Source organism: Petaurus breviceps, unplaced genomic scaffold (genome assembly GCF_028583685.1).
Source record: "Petaurus breviceps papuanus isolate PSGF00001 unplaced genomic scaffold, PetGlider_PUasm1.0 129, whole genome shotgun sequence".
Lineage (NCBI taxonomy): Eukaryota > Metazoa > Chordata > Mammalia > Diprotodontia > Petauridae > Petaurus > Petaurus breviceps.
The window spans coordinates 2,506,749-2,526,815 of record NW_027185665.1 but is presented as its reverse complement, the minus strand read 5'-3'; the positions used below and the strand labels follow the sequence as shown (position 1 = coordinate 2,526,815).

At 37.0% G+C, this 20,067-nt stretch overlaps 1 long non-coding RNA gene across 1 annotated transcript; it reads left to right on the top strand.

Moving 5' to 3' along the window:
- The first annotated feature begins 619 nt into the window (after positions 1-619).
- Positions 620-8,882, top strand: LOC138173661 (uncharacterized). Its single transcript, XR_011171482.1, has 3 exons — positions 620-1,132; positions 3,629-3,665; positions 7,154-8,882. It is a non-coding gene; the product is annotated as an uncharacterized lncRNA (long non-coding RNA).
- The last annotated feature ends 11,185 nt before the right edge of the window (positions 8,883-20,067 follow it).

Here is a 20,067-nt window from a genome sequence, read left to right as displayed (position 1 = left end):
GTAGTGATATAAGTCAATCCCAAAAAACTCTTGATGGAGAGAAATATGTGCATCCAGAGAAAGAACTAGATAGAACTGAGTTTATGTCCAGATGGAAGCAAAATACCTGACCTTTTTCTTTTTCTTGTTTGGTTTTATGTCCTCTTTACCATTTTTCATTCTATCTGATACAATCCGTCTGTATAACCTGACTCATGTATAATGTGAAAGTATTTACAGATCCTGTACTTAACTGTATGCCGCCATGGCGGGGAGGAGAGGAGGGGGGACAAAATGTGAAACTCAAGTAATAGTGGGATTGAATCTTGTAAACTAAAAGTAAACAAATTAATAAAAAAAAATGAAGGGAACTGAGAGAGTAACACTGTTTCATGGGTGATAGAATGTCCCTTGAAGGGAGCAAAGAGGTCACCTTGTCTAACCCCTTCACTTTATTGAGGAGGAAACTGAGGCCCACAGGGGTGAAGTCTCTTGCCCAAAATCATATACATTGTAAGGAGTAGGACTCAAAGTCATCTTCAGCATCTAAATCCAATCTCTTCTGCCTCCAGGGTACCACTTGCTTAAAGACTTCCCTCCTGACTGCCTATGTTCAGCACAGGCTCCTTCCTTCACTCATGGCTAGTCGTGATCTCTGAAGAGGTAGTTCTCATCCAAATTGGAGGACTGTTCCTGAAGAGGAGAAAACTAGTCTGTCCAATGCGCTTTTTGAAAGCCATCCCCAAACAGTCTCCTTCCATCCTGTATGGGCTGTGTGCTTTGCAATATCTTCTTTTCTAGAGTGTGTTTCTTAAGTAGTGAGAGGGGAAAGTCCATCAATAAATAAAGTCTAACCTGAGCAATCGAAGGGCACCATGTACAGGAACTTCTCTGGTAAGGTTTACATAGGCACCTGTGCAGGATCTATTTGTTATCTGGCTGACCAGAGCACCTCTGACCTCCACATGCCATCTGTCTTTAAATGGTCTACAAAATCTTAACTAAGAAACCAGCTCCCCAACTTTTTCAAGTTATTCAAAATATCTAACTTGTTCCAAAGGAGAACAGTGCTGTATCAGAAGATAAGTGCTTGGAGAGACTGGAGGTGATGAGGAAAAGGATCCTAGAAGTAGGAAGAAGAAAGCCACCCTCTGTAAGTTGCCAGTCATTCCATAAGCCATTGTAAGTGCCTTATTATGGGGCAGGCAATATGCTCAATGCTAGGGAGAAAAAGAAAGACTAGTGTTAGCAAGACACACAAACGTATTGTATCCAACACATAAAAGGTGAAAAATAAATAAATCTACTATGCCTAATAAATGGAAGTTTCAGTACAGGGGGTCTTAACTCAGGGTCTATGAACTTTTTTTGAAATTATTTTATTTATTTTTAGCTTTTAACATTCACTTTTATAAGACTTTGAGTTCTAATTTTTCTACCTCTCTGCAATCTCCCTTCTCCAAGATTGCATCCAATCTGATAAAGGATATACATGTATAATCATATTAAGCTTATTTTCACATTAGTCAGGCTGCAGAGAAGAATCAGAACCAAAGGAAATAACCATAGAAAGAAAAAAAAAAGAGAGAAAATTAGTATGCTTCAATCTGCATGCAGACTCCATAGTTCTTTCTCTGGATGTGGACAGCATTTTCCATCTTTAATCTTTTGGAGTTGTCTTAGATCATAGCATTGCTGAGAGGAGCTAAGTCTATCAAAGCTGGTCATTGCACAATGTTGCTGTCACTGTGTACAATGTTCTCCTGGTTCTGCTCATTTTACTCAGCATCATGTAAACCTTTTTTTAAAAAATATTTTGATAAGTGAATTTCAATTGCTTTTGCAATCTCTCTGTATTTTAGTTTATACATTTAAATACATTATTCTGGAGTTCATAGGCTTCACTGGACTGCCAAAGGGGCCCAACACCCTACAATAGGTTAGGAATCCTGTTCAATAGAGGTTGTGTGTGTGTGTGTGTGTGTGTGTGTGTGTGTGTGAAGGTCAAGGGGGGGTATAGGAAAAAAAAGAATAAAAATGGGAAAGATAGACAGTGTTTTGTTGTGGTGGTTGTTTAAATTAACACTGGCTAACCCTCTATAATATACAGGGGAAGACAAAGACTATCAAAATAGTTGAAAATGGCAAAATCCAGAAACTAAATGAGAGCCAGAGAAAATGTTAATCATGTCATCATTTAAATAGAAAATGATTAGCTGTCAGACCTAGTTCAGGGAGTGACAGAGTTGAGGATCTGATGTAAAAGGAAAGATTCATTCAGTGATAACTGAGATGAGAGCTTGACTAAGTGTGTTCTCTGTCCAAACGTTCTTGTACATAAAATTAAGTTGGCACGTTCTCCTATTAATATATTCTGCCCCAACCACCAATAATATAAATGATTATGAATCTGTCAGTTCTCATAGATAAGTAAGCCTGATTCTCACTTGTTTGGCTTGTACTCCAAGCTGTTGTTTGTCCTTCATTCTTGAAGTGGACCATGACATCAGGAAGGTGAATCCATGAGTTGCAAGTGAATTGGATTTAAGTGAGGGAGGATGTGCAAGGTTGCCAGCCTCATTCTCTCCTCCTGAGCCATCTGAGTCCAGTGGCAGGATATAAATCAGGATAACTGGAGATAGCCCCCTGTATTCCAAGCATTAGCACGTCAATACCCGCCACCTTTAAGGACAGGTTGGGAGGAGAATAGAGGACTGTTAATCTTAACCTTGAGAAAAGGTCCTAGGCAATAGAGGATTCCTTAGTACCCTACTTCAAGGGCAAGCAGTCCTGTAGTCTAAACAAATCATTCTTTCCCTTAGAAAATACAGTACTACAGAAGACCAGCATCTTTTTGGACTTCAATATTTGCCTATTTGCAACGAAGTACCTAAAACCCTAGGTTGTGGCTTCAGTGTCTCCTTCTTGCCTACTTAATAAAGTCCACACTCCTGAGTGTGGCACCTAAAGCTTTCCATAATCTATTGCAGTTTACCTCTTGCCATTTTTCACTGCATGATCAGCACACCCTATGTGGTTTTTTCCAATCCAAAAACTGGTTTATAACCTTTCATCATGTAATTGTCACATGGTATAATTATGTTTGTCATGCTGCTTAAAAGGTAAACAAAGCAGCAATGTATTCACCAGTGGTTATATGGATAGGAATTTCTCTCTTATACATTGCAAACCTCAAGCCTAGAGTTCTCAGTCCAGCATTGTCTATGTGTAAACAAACTAGTTAAAGATCATTTGAGCCTTTGGTGAACAGTGAACAATAATTGACAGACTGCTGGAAATATTACACATCCCTTCCTTGGAACAGATATGTACATGAGTAATTAAGAGTTGGGACTTTATACCACTAGAAACAGTCATCAAAAGCTTCAAAAGGACGGGAATTTTGAATGCACTAGATGGATCTGAAGATGACACATTGTGGCAGAGTGACAATGAAGTAAACACATCCAATATGAGTGGCGCTTAGGACAACATGTCTGATAATGAAACCAATGATAATGGTGCTGAATTTTGAGACACTGAAAACTAAATTTGTAAGTCTGTACTTCACTGTAGTAAATTTTAAGTATAATATTTTGACTATAATGCACAAATCAATAACAACTAATATGCTGACTTTATTTTTCAGACCAGAAAAATGTTCGCTAAACTGTCATGAAGAAATGGTATGCCTCAATTTGGACTATTCAATTTTAACTTATATTCATGAGTATTCCATACATCCTAATCTTGTACCAAAGACACTTTAGTAAGAAATTATTTTAAAGTGATACCAGCACAATTTTTAAAGCTTTATATAATGGTCACACCCTACTTTTTTGCAAAAAAAAAAAATTGGCATAAAGTCACAATGATTATGCAGTGAAATATGTTATTACCTGCCACTCCTCCCATATCCTGAATTTCCTGAAGAATTATACCATTCTCCATCTCTGGTCTGTGTCATCTCCTAACTTTATGGTAGCGTCCTACAAATGTAATTTTCGTTATCTCCCAAAGGTAAAGAGGTAAGAGGTGAAGTGCCATTTATGTTTATGAGGGACAAAAAGAAAGCTACTGTGACTGAACTCCAGAGTACAAGAGGGGAATAATGAAATGGAGGGGAAGGGAGGGGAGGGGAGGAAAGTTTTTGCTGGTTTTGTTTGTTTATTTAGTTGTTTCAGTCATGTCCAACTCTTCATGAGCCCATTTGGGATTTTCTTGGCAAAGATATTGGAGTGGTTTGCCATTTCCTTCTCCAGATCATTTTATAGATGAGAATACTGAGGTGAACAGGGTTAAATGACTTGCCCAGGGTCAAACAGTTAGTAAGTATCTGAGGCGAGATTTGAACTCAGAGGAAGATGAGTCGGCCTGACTCCAGGCCCAGCACCCTGTCCACTGTGCCACTTAGCTGTCCTTTGTGCCATTTACCTGCCCACTGTTCTAAGCACCTTTTTTTTAACAAATATTATCAATTTGATCCTCATTACACTATTATCACCCCCATTTTGCAGTTGAGGAAACTGAGGAAGATAGCAATTAAGTGACTCGTCCAGATTTACACAGTTAGTCAGAATCTGAGTCTTATTTTGAACTCAGGTTTTTCTGACTCCAGGTCTGACACTATATTTACTGCCCCACCTAACTGAACATAATATGATGATATAATGTAATACAATATAATGAGAATAGAAAAATAGATTAGGGTCAGGTGGCAAAGGGCTTTAAAAGTCAGAGAAGTTTTGTTTTCTCTGTAGTTAATAGGAATCCAGAGGAGCTTAGAAAAAGGCAATGGCATGATCCAATCTGTGATGAAGAAAAATCATTTTTGCAGCTTCAAGAAGGATCAGATGGATGGAGACTTGAGTCAAGGAGATAAATTATGAAGCCATTGCAATTTTCTAAGCAAGAGAGGGACAATGAAGATACGAATTAAGGGGGTGGCTACGTTAGTAGAAAGAAGGGGCTGAATGCAAGAGATGTTGTGAAGGTAGAATCAGCAAATTTTGACAATTGATTGGACATGTGAGATGAGGGGGAGTAAGGAGTTTAGGAAGATAACGCTTAGGTTAAGAGCCCAGGAGATGGAAAGAATAGAGGTGCCCTCAGTAGAAATAATGGACATTTAGTGGAGGGGAGACTTTGGGGGGAAAGATAATGAGTTCTGTTTTGGACATACTGAGTTCAGGATGCCTATAGGACATCCAATTCAAAGGCCCAGTAGGTAATTTGTGATATAGGACCAAAACTCAAGAGACAGCCTTGGGTTGGATATGGAGATCTGGGAGTCATCTGCATAGAGATGCTAATTAAACCCTTAGAAGCTGATGAGCCAGAAAAGGATATGGAGAAGGAACAGTCAGTAGGAGCACAATCAAGGAAAGAACATGGAAAAAAATAGCAATGAGAGAATCTAGGAGGAGAGAGCAGTCAGTAGTGCCTGGAAATGAATAGCTTTTTTTCATCATAAATCCTTCAGAATTGTATTGGATCACTGTATTACTGAGGACATCTAAGTCATTCATAGTTGATTATTATATGATATTGTTGTTACTATATACAATGTTTTCCTGGTTCTGCTCATTTCATTTTGCATTAGTTCATATAAGTCTTTCCAGATTTTTCTGAGAGCATCCTGCACATCCTTTCTTATAGCAAAATAGTATTCCATCACGATCATATACAGCAACTTGTTCAGCCATTTCCCAATTGGTGAACATCCCCTTAGTAGTGTCAAAAATAGCAAAGATGTTAAGATGGATGAGGATAGAGAAAATATGATCAATTTTAGCAAGTAAGGAATCATTGGTAACTTTGGAGAGAGCCACTTCACTTGAAGTAATGAGGTAGCAAGTCATATTGCCAAGGACTGAGAAGCAAATGTAGAAGAATCAAAGAAAGACAGCTTTTTCCAGGAATTTGGATGAGAAAGGGGATATAGATATAGGATAATAGGTGGTCTACAGTGTCAAATGCAGCAGAGAGTTCAAGAAAGATGAGAATTAAGAGATCTGGCCATTTCAGGGATAGTTTAATTGAATTAATTGAAAGTAGTTAGCCAAATTCTAGGTTTCTAAGTCAAAAGAGCCCCACCACTAAGGAATTTTTTTTTCTTGTATTTAAATTCAAAATGAATAAAAAAAAATTTTTTTAAAGGACTCTGATCAATGCAGTGCCCAATGATGATTCCAGAGGTCCTGTGATAGAGCATTTTACCCACCCCCCCTCCTTACAGAAAGGTGATAGATTCAAGGTGCAAAATGAGACATACATTTTTAGACATGGCAAATGCAAGAATTTGTTTTAATTGACTATACAATTTTTTTCAAAAAAGGCTTTGTTTTTCCCTTTTAAAATTTTAAATTGGGGGTGCAGAGGGAAAGAAATATAATTCCATGCTAATTGAAATATTTTAAAAGTTTCTTTAATGACCTCCGAAGCCAACTAATCCAATTCCATCACTTTGTGGGTGAAAGTCACAAGGAAAACAAATTTCAGCTTTGGAGGGTAGATCACAAAGGAAGAATGAAAAAAAGTGAGGGGGGAGGGAGTAAGAAGAAGTGATCAGGATCTGGGCGAGGTGAAGAAAGAATGGGTAGCTCTTCCCACCATCGTGTAGTGCTACCACCATGGTATACACGAATGTCCTTGCTGATGTTCTTAACAGCATCATAAATGCAAGGAAAGGAAAAGCAAGGAAAGTAAGGAAAATGCCAGATTCTCATTAACCTATGCTCTAAAGTTTAACTGTCTAGTTCTTAACTATAATGATGAAGCATGGTTATATTTATCCATAGGGGATTATTCATGATCACATAGAAGGAAAAATTGTTGTGAACCTCCCAAGCATATTAAACAAGTATGGAGAAATCAACCCCAGATTAGATATTTCATTGACATTTCTGAAAATGTGGCAGAATAATATGCTACCATTCCCTCTACTTGGGTTCATTGTGCTTACATCAGCTGGTATCACAGACCATGAAGAAGTAAGGTGAAAATACAGAGGAGGAAAAATTCTGGAATTCTTTTTCTAAGGGTGCAAAATGTGCATATAATTGAAATGTTCTAATAAAGGGGGGGAAACAGGTCAGGGGAATGGTGTAGCACACTTCAAATACAGCTTACTGACGTTGATCACATTCATTCTCTTTTATTATTTTTTTGTAAGAGTGGAATCAGGAGCAACAATGAACATGAGCAGGATGAACTCGCCCATGAAATGGAGGAGAATGGATTAGCAAAAATAATCTAATGTGTCCTTTGCCCAAGGAGTTGAGAATATAGATGAGATGGACAGCTGTATGATGGGAAAGAAATCAGCGGCATATTCTGATCCAAAGACCACTGAACTCTATGACTTGAACCAGAGGAAAAATATATTCCCTTCAATCTTTGTCCAAAAGGAGAGAGTAAAACTTTTTGAGAAGAGTGTATAAGGGTTCAGAGGAATGGTCAAGGGCATGAGAACATGCTGCTACCACAAAAAAATAAGAGAAATTATAGCCTCAAAATTGTGTGGAAGCAAAGAGCTCTCCACCTAAACGTGTTGAACCATGACTTAGCTTTCATGAAAACATGATATATGTAGTATATAATAAGACTATGATAATGTTATATATTTATGTATGATGTAATAGCATATATTTTACATGTTATATATAAAAATAAAGTGAAAAATTCTATTTCAGTTTGCATTCAGAGTTCATCAGTTCTCTCTGTGAGGGTAGATAGTATTTTTCATTGTGTGTCCTTCATAATTGTTAATGTGAGGATAATTAAAGCATCTACCTTACACAGGGTTGTTGTGAGGACCAAATAAGATAACATACACAAAACACCTTTCAAAACCTGAATAGCTATAGAATTAGCTATTACTGTTACAACTTCAAAGGCTATTTTCCATTTCTGTACACTTAGGCTTCAAAAGCTAGTACTAGCTAAAACTGTCTTTGGCCTTTAGTACAGTGTTCCATTTGCTCAAAGGCAGCTGAGGAGGAGACAACGGTCAGCTATACAAAGTGAAACGAGATTCTAATTTCTGAGATCACTGGGTGCACAGGAGAGAGAAGCTGAAGATCAAAAGATTTTTTATTGATACCTGTTATTAACGAAAGGAAACGATTATATTAAAGACTGTCCTGGAGACAACTGAGGCAGCAGCGTTCTCAAAAGAGGAAGCATGGTAAAGGGAAGCAAGACAAAGGTCCTGGACAATCTGCCCTTCTCATGGTTCCATTACTGTTGCAGGTTTAAGAAAATCCCTCCCCCAAGACAGGAGACAAACAGTGTAATAACTTGTAATGGGAATGTAAATTTAAAGGTCTTCCCTGCCCCTAGGCTAAAATGCACCTGAAGCCTGGGGAGGGAGGCTTGTTTTTCAGTAGATACTTCTTGATTGGCCAGTGAGTCAATAAGGTTGTTACATTCTCTGAGCCAGGAGAAGGCTATATAAGCCCTGATGTGTAGCTTTGTTTTGGGGGCTCACTTTGAGAAATGTTCTGTGATTTGATCTGAATTCTGGGAAGCCGTTGTTGAGAGTCCCCCGGCTTTGAAAAACCCAGATGTGGAAAACTCAGATGTTCACTGGGTATGAATGTAATGGTTGGACAGTTTGGAAATCTGTCTACTTGATCTGTTTCTGTCTTGATAATTCTGCCTGTATATTCTGAAGTTTAGAGTGCTGACCTTTTTCCCCTGAACAAGGTAGATATATGTCTGACTGATTAAAGTAAGCTTGTTAACCCATTTTGAGTTGCTTTCCTTTAACAAAGCAGATCCAAGAACCTGTGGTAGCAGCAAACTCTGAGGACGTGCTTGGGGTGCTTGCTGTTACATAACTGTAGGGAAAGTTGTGCTTGAAGGGGAAAACAGTGGATCTACCCATACTAGGGTGGGATCCAGAGAGGCAATAGTTATCCATGACCACCACCACTTTTGGGATGTTTTCCTCTGTTTGAGATTTTAAATGCTGCTTTAATTAATTTTTCCTGTATCTTTTAAGCAGAATTTTCTAGCATTATTGTTACAAGGTATATATTGGATATACCAATACCATAACAATTTTATTTTGGGTATTTAATATTTTTTTATTTTTAATACTTTTTCCTCACTTCAATTTTCCTTGTATGCTTCAAGCTTAGAGTTTAATTTACTCACTAATTTTTCAATTATTAGGAAGATTTGTCTTCTGTTGAATTTTATAATTTTGATTCACACTTTTGTTTCTTTTTTGTCTTATTTTATTTTCTCCCTCATCAAAACTGATTTTTGTTTTGGATCACGTTTCTATTTTTGGATTACTTGTTTTATTGTTAATTCTGTTTTGGTTTTTCAGTCTCTGCATGTAGGTGCCTCCATTATACACATTCTATAACACCCCTATGTTGCATTTAATGGTGCTAGCTGCAATACTGAGTGTTATTTCATTGCCTGTTGAGACGTAAATGGAATAGTTATACTATCATTGCTGCTAATTTACTTTATTGCTACCTGTCAAATGCTTTGAGTTCTGCTCTATAACAACCCTGAGGTATAAAATTCATTATACTAGTTCATTTTCATACTACAATTGGCCAAATTTGGTCATTAATGATCAATATTATGGAAACATGAATGTGGCATATTAAATGCATTATCATTTATTGAGCATTAATGTCCAAGAGTGACTATTGATATTTGGCATAGATTTAAATATGAAACTGAGGTAATTGCAAAAGCATTGAAGGACTAGTTTATAGAAGAATTAGGACAGGAGAATCTACTAAGGACTCCTGTGAATTACCAGATTCATGTCACCATTCAAATTCCCTAACAAAATTCACATCATGAAAATACCTGGAAATTAGATCACAATCCTCCATCTGAACTAGAATACTGTAAAAAAAAAAAAACAACTAGCTACAAACATTAGTGAATAAAAGGACAAAAGAGCACCACAGCTGAGATGCAGAAATAGCTCTATGGAAGGAGACTGATATGTAGAAGAAACTGAAACAAGATTATTCCTATCAGAATCAGACAGCTTATCTATGAATGAGGCTAATTCCATATTCTCTATTGCCAGGAATGAAAGCTTTACCTGGGATAAAAAAGAAGTCTGGTTTGACTAAACCATAAAGAGAAACACCTATGGGAAGGACCACAGCCAGATCCATTACATCAGAAAGAAACAGCTTGCCTGTGAGAAAGGCCCTCAGTGCAGAGATGGCTCACCTGCACGCTAGGACTGGGCTAGTTTCACTGTGGCATGCAGAAAACCACTTACTGCCCATCAGGTGAATGATGGAGAAGCCTCACTTATTGGCAGGTATGAGGCTTCATTGCTGGTAGCAATACTAGGCCCAAGATAGGAACTTCTGAAGAAAGGAACCTTGCCCTCCTTGGAAGACTCAGTAGAGGCCAAACAAGTTATAGAACTGCTACAGGACTGGCAGGTATGTGACAAGGAAAAAGATAAAGATTTGTTGGAAAGTATCAGAGATTCTACAGTTGAAAACCTGAGGAATCTAAGCATAAGAAATTTGGAATTCCCATATCAGAAATGTCCTTACAAAAACCCAAGGAGTTCTAGAAGCCTGGTACAGTGACTGAGGTGGTGTTTTCTGAATCTGGCAATACCATTCAGTACAAAGGGAAAGTGTCATACAAATTAATGTTGTAAATGGGCAACTGCTTATCAAGACTGGTAGCAAGAGAAGTGGTACCCTCTTAAAGACCAGATATGAACAAACAGACCTGAGTACCAAAGGATTCTGGGTTTGGATTGACTTGAGGATATCAGTAAAGGCTGTATTAGTATAGACTGTTAAAAAAAAAAAACAGTGATGAATTGATAGAGGAAAAAAAGTATTCGATCAATTGGAAGAGGGTCCATACAATAGCCTACATTATAGAACCTTAACCTTAACTATCTCAAAGACATTTTCTTATGTTCAGGCCACAGAAACCATGCAGGGGAATGACTCTAAAGATATAGTATACATTTAATGACCAATCTCAATCTGAGAGGACTTACGATGAAACATGCTATCCACCTCCTGATGGAGATGATGTCCTCAGAATTCATATTAAGACTTTTTTAAAAACATGGTCAATGTGTTGATTTGCTTTTCTTGATTACACATATTTGTATATTTTCTTTCTTTCTCAATGGGTGGAGGAGGGGAGATGGGATGGAGAGAGTTCAGAAGAGAAAATAAATTAGAATTTTTTAAAAAAGATATAGTGTAAGCTGAAGAAAATATAATGAAAGTGGGCTCATGGGTAAAACTGTTCTTGAAAAGCTAAAGAGACAAGGAATTGAAACCTTAATAGACACAGGAATATCATGAGAAGAAAAACAGACAGTCAGAACTACTTTCCTGCATATCAAATGAGTTAAAAATTGTAAAGCACCGTGTAGTTCCTGGCACATAGTAAAAGCATGATATAAATGTTAGCTATCACCACCACCACCACCATCATCATCACTTTAAAACTGTGAAGATAACCACGCTCAATTTAGAGGTGACAATGAGGAGAATATTTTGTGGGTGATGCAGATGGTAAGGCCTAAGAATCAATGCTGAGAAATGAAGATAGGTCTAGGGAAAGTTGGCTTGGATACTGAAAGGAGTGAGCATGAACTCATTACCATTTGCATATTCCACCTGGACTCACAGAACCCTGCAAAGTAGTAATGATAAAAATGGAGAATATGGACTGCACTTCTCTTCTACACAATTGATCAACATGCTCTATTCATTGTATGAGAGACAACTAAGAAAAAAATGCATTCACAGCCTTGGAATGAGCTTGAACTTGGAGGACAGAAAGACAAAAATCACCCATATCTGAGATACAGCGAAGTGAGTTTGAAATTCCCAAGGAAGTTGCTAGTATCAGTAGGGGAGTGGTCACCTGGTATCTACTATATCCAGAACCACCATCAGCAGGTGTCAGAACAGACTGAAACCAATTCTTGTCTCTAAGATAAACTCTAGGGACTTCCTCTTACCTCGAGGATCAAATGCAAAATCTTGTTTGGCATTCAAAGCTCATCATAATCTAGCCCCCTCCTACCTTTCCAGTCTTCTCATACAGGGTCCACAATTGCCCAGTCTACAGTAAGAAAAAATGAGGTAGAGCTCTGACCCAATAGCACTTAATTAAAGGGGCCTGCTCCCCCTACCCCAGTGATGTGGACCCCAGACCTTCCTCACAATCTGTGATGCCCTCTTATCTCCAGGGCCTTACATTTACAGTACTTGATCCCCAGATAACACAGAAGAGGCAAAGTAAAACAAAGTCTTATTGGTTCATAGACCTTGCTCATGACACTCCAAGAGGGCCAGAAATTATGCATCAGCATGGGTGGTCACAGGATGGGCAAGACAAGGGTCATCTCTACTAAGTGATCATAAAATGGGCCCCTCTTCATGTTGGGCAAGAGCATGGTCTGGAGATAAAAAAAAGTTGGGGGACTTTCCATGTCAAGTCAAGACATCCCACTCATGCTCAGTGTGGTCACACACTCATTACCCAAAAGAGTACATGTCCTCTAGTCAGCATTCTCTAGGTTAGGCAAGTGAACTTTATAACAGGTTAGTGAACAGCGAACTTACAGCCTGTAGTTTAAAGTTTGAGGCTTATTATAAGAAAGAATCTATCTTATCTAATTATCCCAACATATATGTAAAATATGTATTAATATATCTGTAATTTGTGTATAAATGTATATTACTGGATCACTAATCATCGCTAACAATCATTACCCCTGTGGAATCACACCTACCTAAATGCTGATCAGAATAAAATAGGGGTCCAACAAGTCATTCCTCTCACTTGCACCTTACTCTTGGATCCAGTAACACTCAGTAACAACTCTTGCTTCCATAAATCAGATGCATATCTATCTCTTGGCTCCAGGCATTTTTTCTGGCTATCTCCTAAGACTGGAATGTTCTTGTTCCTTATTTCCACCGGTTGGCTTTCCTCATTCCCTTTTAAGTCCCAGCTAAAATCTCATCTCCTAGAGGAAGTTTTCCCAATCCTTTTTAATTCTAGTATCTTTTCTCTCTTAATTCTTACATATTCATCCTGTAAAGGGCTTCTTTGTACATATTTATTTGCCTGTTGTCTCCTCCATTAAATTGTAAGTTCCTTAAGGGCAGAGGCTGACTTTGCCTCTTTTTGTATTCTCAGCACTTAGCATAGTGCCCAGCAAATTGTAGGTGCTTAATAAATATTTACTGACTGCTCCAAATTCCTAATAACTAAGAAATGCAAAGTAAAGTAAGTCTGAGTTCCTACCTCACATCCATTAAATATAAGAACATGACCAAAACAGGAATATGACAAATGTTGGAGGGGTTGCAAGAAAACAGGTACGTTGATGCATTTTTGTGGATCTATGAATTGATAGAGCCATTCAGGAACTATGAAAGCTTATTTAGGATTATAACCCAAAAGTTACTAAACTATATGTACCCAATAACCCAGAAATTACTAAATCAAAGAGATCAAAGAAAGAGGAAAAACTGTATTTACAAAAATATTTGTAGCTACTTTTTGTAGTGGAAGAGTATTAGAAACTTAGGAGGTACTCATAAATTGGGAGAATTACTGAACAAAAGTAGTACTATTGTTTTGTAAGAAGTGATGAAAGGGATAGTTTTAGAGAAACCTGGGAAGCCTCATATGAACTGATACAGAATGAAATAAGAAGAACCAGGAAGGCAATTTATAAAAACAATATTGTAAAAATGAACAATTTTTAAAAACTTAAGGACTCAACGACCAACCAAGATTTCAGAGGACCAGTGATGAACTAAATTTGGAACATGAGAGAACACATTTTTGGATATGGCCAGTGTGAGAGTTTGTTTTCCCTGTCTTGTAACACTTTCATCAACAAGAGATAAAGGAAGAAATTTTGGAATACAAACAGTAGCCAAGAAAAACAAAAAGGTGAATATAAGTGAGCAATCACAAGGGACTAAACAAGGATAAATTGTGTATATTCTTATATGGGGAGATCATTCATGTGTACCTTCAATGTCCTATCATCATCTGGGTCATAGAGGGAGACCAATATGACAGAAATCCTATGAGTGGTATTATTAAAGGATAACTTTATACAACTAGACAAAATAATAACAAAATTCATCTGGAGATCTATGAATAAGTAAAGAGTTCATACCCAACAAGAGATAGAAAGAATTGCAAGATGTAAAAATGGATAATTTCGATTACATTAAATTTAAAAGTTTTTGCACAAACAAAATCAATGCAGCCAAAATGAGAAGGAATGCAAGAAACTGGGAATAGTTTTACATTTTTTTCTGAGAAAGGTCTCATCTCTCAAATAAATAGGGGAACTAAAGCAAATTTATAAAAATAAAAGTCATTACCCAGTTGATAAATGGACAAAGAATATAAATAAGAACTTTTCAGAAGGAGAAATTAAAGCTCTCAGCAGTCATGTGAAAAAAATATCTAAATCACTAATAACTAGGGAAATGCAAATTAAAAACAGCTCTGAGATACTCCCTCACACCCATCAAATTAGTTAATATGAAAGAAAAAGAAAAATGACAAATGATGGAGGGAGATGTGAAAAAAATAGATACAGTAATACAGTGTTGGTGGAGCTATGAACTGGTCCAACAATTTTGGAGAGCACTTTAGAACTATGCACAAAGAGCTATAAAACTGTGTGTACTCTTTGACCTCTGATTTCCTAAGAAATCAGAGAAAAACACTTAATCCCAATTGCCTAGCCTTCCCCCTTCCAAAAAGCAAAAAAAAAAAAAAACCAAAAACAGAAAAAGGACCCCTATATACAAAAATACGTATACCGACTCTTTTTGTGGTAACAAAGAATTGGAAACTGGGGAAATATCCATCAACTGGAGAATGGCTAAACAAGTTGTGGTATTTTGAATATTATTATGCCATAAGAAATGATAAAGAAGATGGCTGAAAAACCCGGGAAGATTTACATGAACTGAAACAAAATGAAATGAGCAGAACTAGAAGAACATTGTACACAGTAACAACAATATTGTGATACTAGTCAGCTATGACAGACTTAGCTACTTTGATCAAGACAATCATTCAAGATAATTCCAAAGGACTCATGGTGAAAAAATGCTCTCCACATGCCAAGAGAACTAATGAAGTGTGGGTACAGACTGAAGTACATTTTTTCTTTGCTTTTCTTGCTTTTTTTCCCATATGGATAATGTAGAAATATTTTTCATGCTTTCACATATATAATAGGTTTCATATTTCTTGCTTTTTCAATGAATAGGGAAGGTCACAAAGGTAGGGAGAGAATTAGAACTGAAAATTTAAAAAACAAAGTGCAGATTTAGAAAAAAGATTCATTTGGAGAAATAAAGGGTCAAGAATCTCAAGGAGGACAATGAAAAATAAAAGTGGGAAGAAAGGTGACTTGCCAGTCCTAGGGCTCAAGCTATAACTACTTAGCAGTAATAAAATAATTTGGTACTGATTAAAAAACAAACAGTTTAGGTACAAAGACCCAAAAGCAATCAAACATAGTGTTCAATAAACATAAGAATAGCAACTACTAGGGTAATGACTCATTGTTTGACAATAACTTCTAGGAAAATTGGAATGAAGACTGGAAAAAAATAAGACTGGGTTCAGCATCTTATACTATATATCATTACAAGCACCAGATGGATGGTGTGACCTAGATATAAAAGGTAAAATTAGAGGAGAAAGGAAGGTACCTGGTTTCACAACTATGAATGGGGGAGAGTTCATTTGTTGTTCAGTCATTTCAGTTGTGTGCAACTCTTTGTGACCCCATTTGGGGTATTCTTGGAAAAGATGCTGGAGTGGTTTGTCATTTTCTTCTCCAGCTCATTTTACAAATGAGAAAACTGAATCAAACAGGGTTAAGTGACTTGCTCAGGATCACACAGTTAAGTTGGATCTTGGAAGTTGGATAGGAAGCAGAATCTTCCTGACTCTAGGTCTGATGCTCTATCCACTGTGCCACCTAGCTGTGTGAGAATTCATACTCAAGAAATAGAGCTGAAAAGGCATAATGAACATTTTGATTGCAAAAAATCAAAAGTTTTTACACAAACAAAATCAATGCAGTTAGAACTGGGTAAGAAACAGGGAACTGGGCGGGGAGCAGGAGGAATCTTTGTGGCAAATATCTCTGATAAGGGTTCTGACATCCACAAAATACAATGATTTGATTCAAATAAGAATAAGTATCATTCCCCAATATATCAAGGCCAAGGAATATGAACAGGCTGTTTTCAGAAGATGACATGCAAGTTATCAATAATCATAAGAAAAAATGTTCCAAATCACTAGTAATAAGAGAAATCCTAATTAAAACAATTCTGAGATTCTACTTTATATGCATCAGATTGGAAAAGTCGACTAAAAGGAAAATGACAATTTGCAGAGGGCACACTAAAGTACTATTAGTGGAACTGTGCATTGATCCAAGAGTTCTGGAAAACAATTTAGAACTTGTCCTTTGTATATGAAAATATTCATATTTGTTTATGTTTGCCCAATTCATATTTTTAAAAAGAAAAAAACCCAAAAATTGCATTTTCAGGACAAGATAACGTAAAGCCTTCTGGTTAAACAGCAGAATGGAGGCAGTAAAGTAAAAATAAAAAGTTGTGGGTTTTTTTTTGTCAATTACAATTGCAGTAACATTGTAGTACACCCCAACAACTACAATTTCAATAGTAATCACAGTAAAAACTATAATAAAGAATTCATACTAACAATACACCAATCACAAAAGCCTCATCCACTAACTAAAATGAAGTGTGGGAAGAAAATACATACTGTAAACCATACTGGCGCCAATCAAGTGATCTCAAATATGGTAGCCTCTTGTCCTTTTTTGTCACGTGAGATAGAAATGGAATCTGATCTTGGACTGAAAATTAGGCTGAGTCAGCCTCATGTACTGTCTTTTTGAGATCCCCAAACAGGAGCATAGCTACTTTCCCCTAATTTCCTATTCTCTAACATGATATTTCATGGAAATACTTTCTGATTTTACCCTCTCAAGTCTCACCAAGTACACAGATGTATAAAGCTATTATTGTTGTTCAGCCATTTCAGTTGTGTCTGATTCTTCATGAGCCCATTTAGGGTTTTCTTGGCAAAGATACTTGAGTGGTTTGCCATTTCCTTCTCCAGCTGATTTTTACATATGAGGAAACTGAGGCAAATGGGATTAAGTGACTTGCCCAGGGACATACAGCTAGTAAGTGTCTGAGGCTGGATTTGAATTCAGGAAAAGGAATCTTCCTGACTCCAGACCTGGCACTCTACTATGCCACCTAGCTGCCTGTATAAAATTATACATATATGTGACTGTGTACATATATACATATATATACACATATATTTACTTAATAGTATTTTTCCCAATTACATATATAGTTTTCAACATTCATTTTTATAAGATTTTGAGTTCCAAATTTTTCTCCTCCTATCCCTTCCCTCCCTCACCTCCCCAAGACAGCAAGCAATCTGATATGGATTATATATGTACAATCATCTTAAACATATTTCCACATTAGTCACATTGTAAAGAAGAATCAGAACCAGGGCGGCCAGGTAGCACAGCGAGTAAGAGCACTGGCTCCAGTGTCGGGATGATCTTGGGATCAAATCCGGGCCCAGACACTTAGCACCCACCCAGAAACACCTGGCCGTGTAACCTTGAGCAAGTTACTTAACCCTCATTGCTTAAAAAAAAAAAAAGAAGAAGAATCAGAACCAAAGAGAATAACTATGAGAAAGGAAAAAAAAAGAGAGAAAATAGTATGCTTCAATTTGCTGCACTCAGACTCCATAGTTCTTTCTTTGGATGTGGATAGCAAAAGAGATGATGCGTTTCTTCCCCCATTTTTTTTCTTTTCATTTTGAACTTAACAACAACTAAAATGAACAGCTTGATATATATTGTGGAACAGGAAATAATTATACATGATATTACTAATCAGAAATATATTTCATAGTTTAATTCTGAAGTGTGTAACAAATTTAACATGTAAATTTCAAAGTTGTCCCACTATCTATGATTCCCTCTGGTCTGCCTCCTCTTCTCTTTGAATTGGAGTGGGGGAGAGGAGTGAGGCAGAGAACCCTAAGAACCCTTCTTCCTTTTACTTCCCCATCACACAAAACCGAAAAAAGGAAAAAGAAAGAACCCTTTGTAACAAATATGCATAGACCAGTAAAACAAATGACCACACTGGCCATGTTCAAAAATATATCTCATTCTGCATTCTGAGTATATCACATCTGTTCAGGAGGTTGATAGCATGCTTCATCTGCTTAAACTCTGAAATCAAGGTCAGTCACTTCACTGATCAGAGTTCTCAGTCTTTCTAAGTTTTTTGTCTTAACAATGTTATTAATTTATAAATTGCACTGGTTCTGTTCATTTTACTCATCAGTTCATCCAAGTCTTTGCAGGTCTAGATAATATAATAAAGATGTTAGATATGAATTATTATCATTTTTTCAATCCCTACCATACAAGTTCTGGCACTGGATTTTTACTGAAAATGATGAGAGGAAAGATAATTAAGCTAGATCAGGAAGTCAAGGAATATCACCTAACATAAGGACTCTGGTGACACTCACAAAATCATTCTCCTTAGACTTGGGAATAAAAACTTTGAAACAAAGGGTTGAGCTGAAGGTCCAACTCTAAAACACTATTATTCTCTGACTAGCTGTAGAAGTATACCATGAAAAAGCTGGAACTGCAAGTGGCAATAAACGGAATATTGATATTACAAAGCAAAGAATCTCCTGTAATTGTTTGTTCTAGCCTTGAAAAACATTATTCCTTGCTGATTTGTTCAGATGAATCAAGTCAGGTATACTGTGCATTTTTATGGCCTTGTACTATTGGCTAGATTCTAAATTACCTGACTGATTTATTGTATAGAGAGATCCTACCCCGTCACGACCACACATACCCCATAAGTCAAATTAAATTCTTGATACATCTAATATTTACAGCAAGGCTACTCAACATAAAACCAGATTTCTAAAATAGTGAAAACTTCCTAATTTTCCAGATGGCTGGTAATGGGTTGGGTTAACTGTGGATCCCAGGTGTCACTGTTATTTTAAGTGGCAAAACAGTCCTTGTCCTTTTCTTTGCAAGGATCAGGACCTATGTGTCTGAGTGTATTCAAGGTGGAAAAATATAGTTAGTCAATCAATGCTGTTTCAAGTAGGAGGCTATATTTATGAGAAATGTCTTTAATGAATGGAAGGTTAAGTTGTTTATGCATAGAAGGAATTTTAGAATACTTAACTAAGTTTTGAATCTCTACCATTGGCCTTAGTAAGACTTTTGTAGAAGGTAGTCTTTTCCATACAATAAGGGTATGAGGTGCAAAGCTATAATCACAAACCAAATTACAGGAACAAGCCTATTATCTGCTGCCCAAAGATTGGATCTCTCTAACAACAGGGCCATTTGGCTCTTCAGTAGATGAGACAGGTTCAAAAACAATCTTCTCTAGTAGAGGAGATGCTTTCAGTTATAAAATGAACCTGGGTACTTTTTTTTTCATTTAATTTTCCACTTGGATACATAACAAGGGCAAGGAGTAGAGAGGGAATGGTGACTAGGAACTTGTTCATATTTTCTCTTATCCCCCTATTATCTTTAAAGGGACTTGGGCTTGCTTCATTTCACCAGACATCAAGATGACAACTGATACCTAATAATGCCCCCCGTACATTTCCCTCAAATGAGTCACTCTCTCAAGGCAAATCTCTGCTATGTACTCAGTTCCTTGAATTTTTCATGTCACCCACCCTGCCCAAGGCACTGAGGAAGATGTAAAGTTACAGGTTTTCAGCTCTTATGACCATTTCACTTAACACTATAGCAATTCATGACCTACTTACAGTCCCTGATATGAACAAAAGATTTAAGGAAGCTGACTGCTCGGACTCTTTGAGGTCTATTTGATCCTGTAACACAAGACATGAGGTAGCTACTGTCTACCAAAGTAAAATCTAACAGGCAAGGTGTGGATTACAAAATAATAG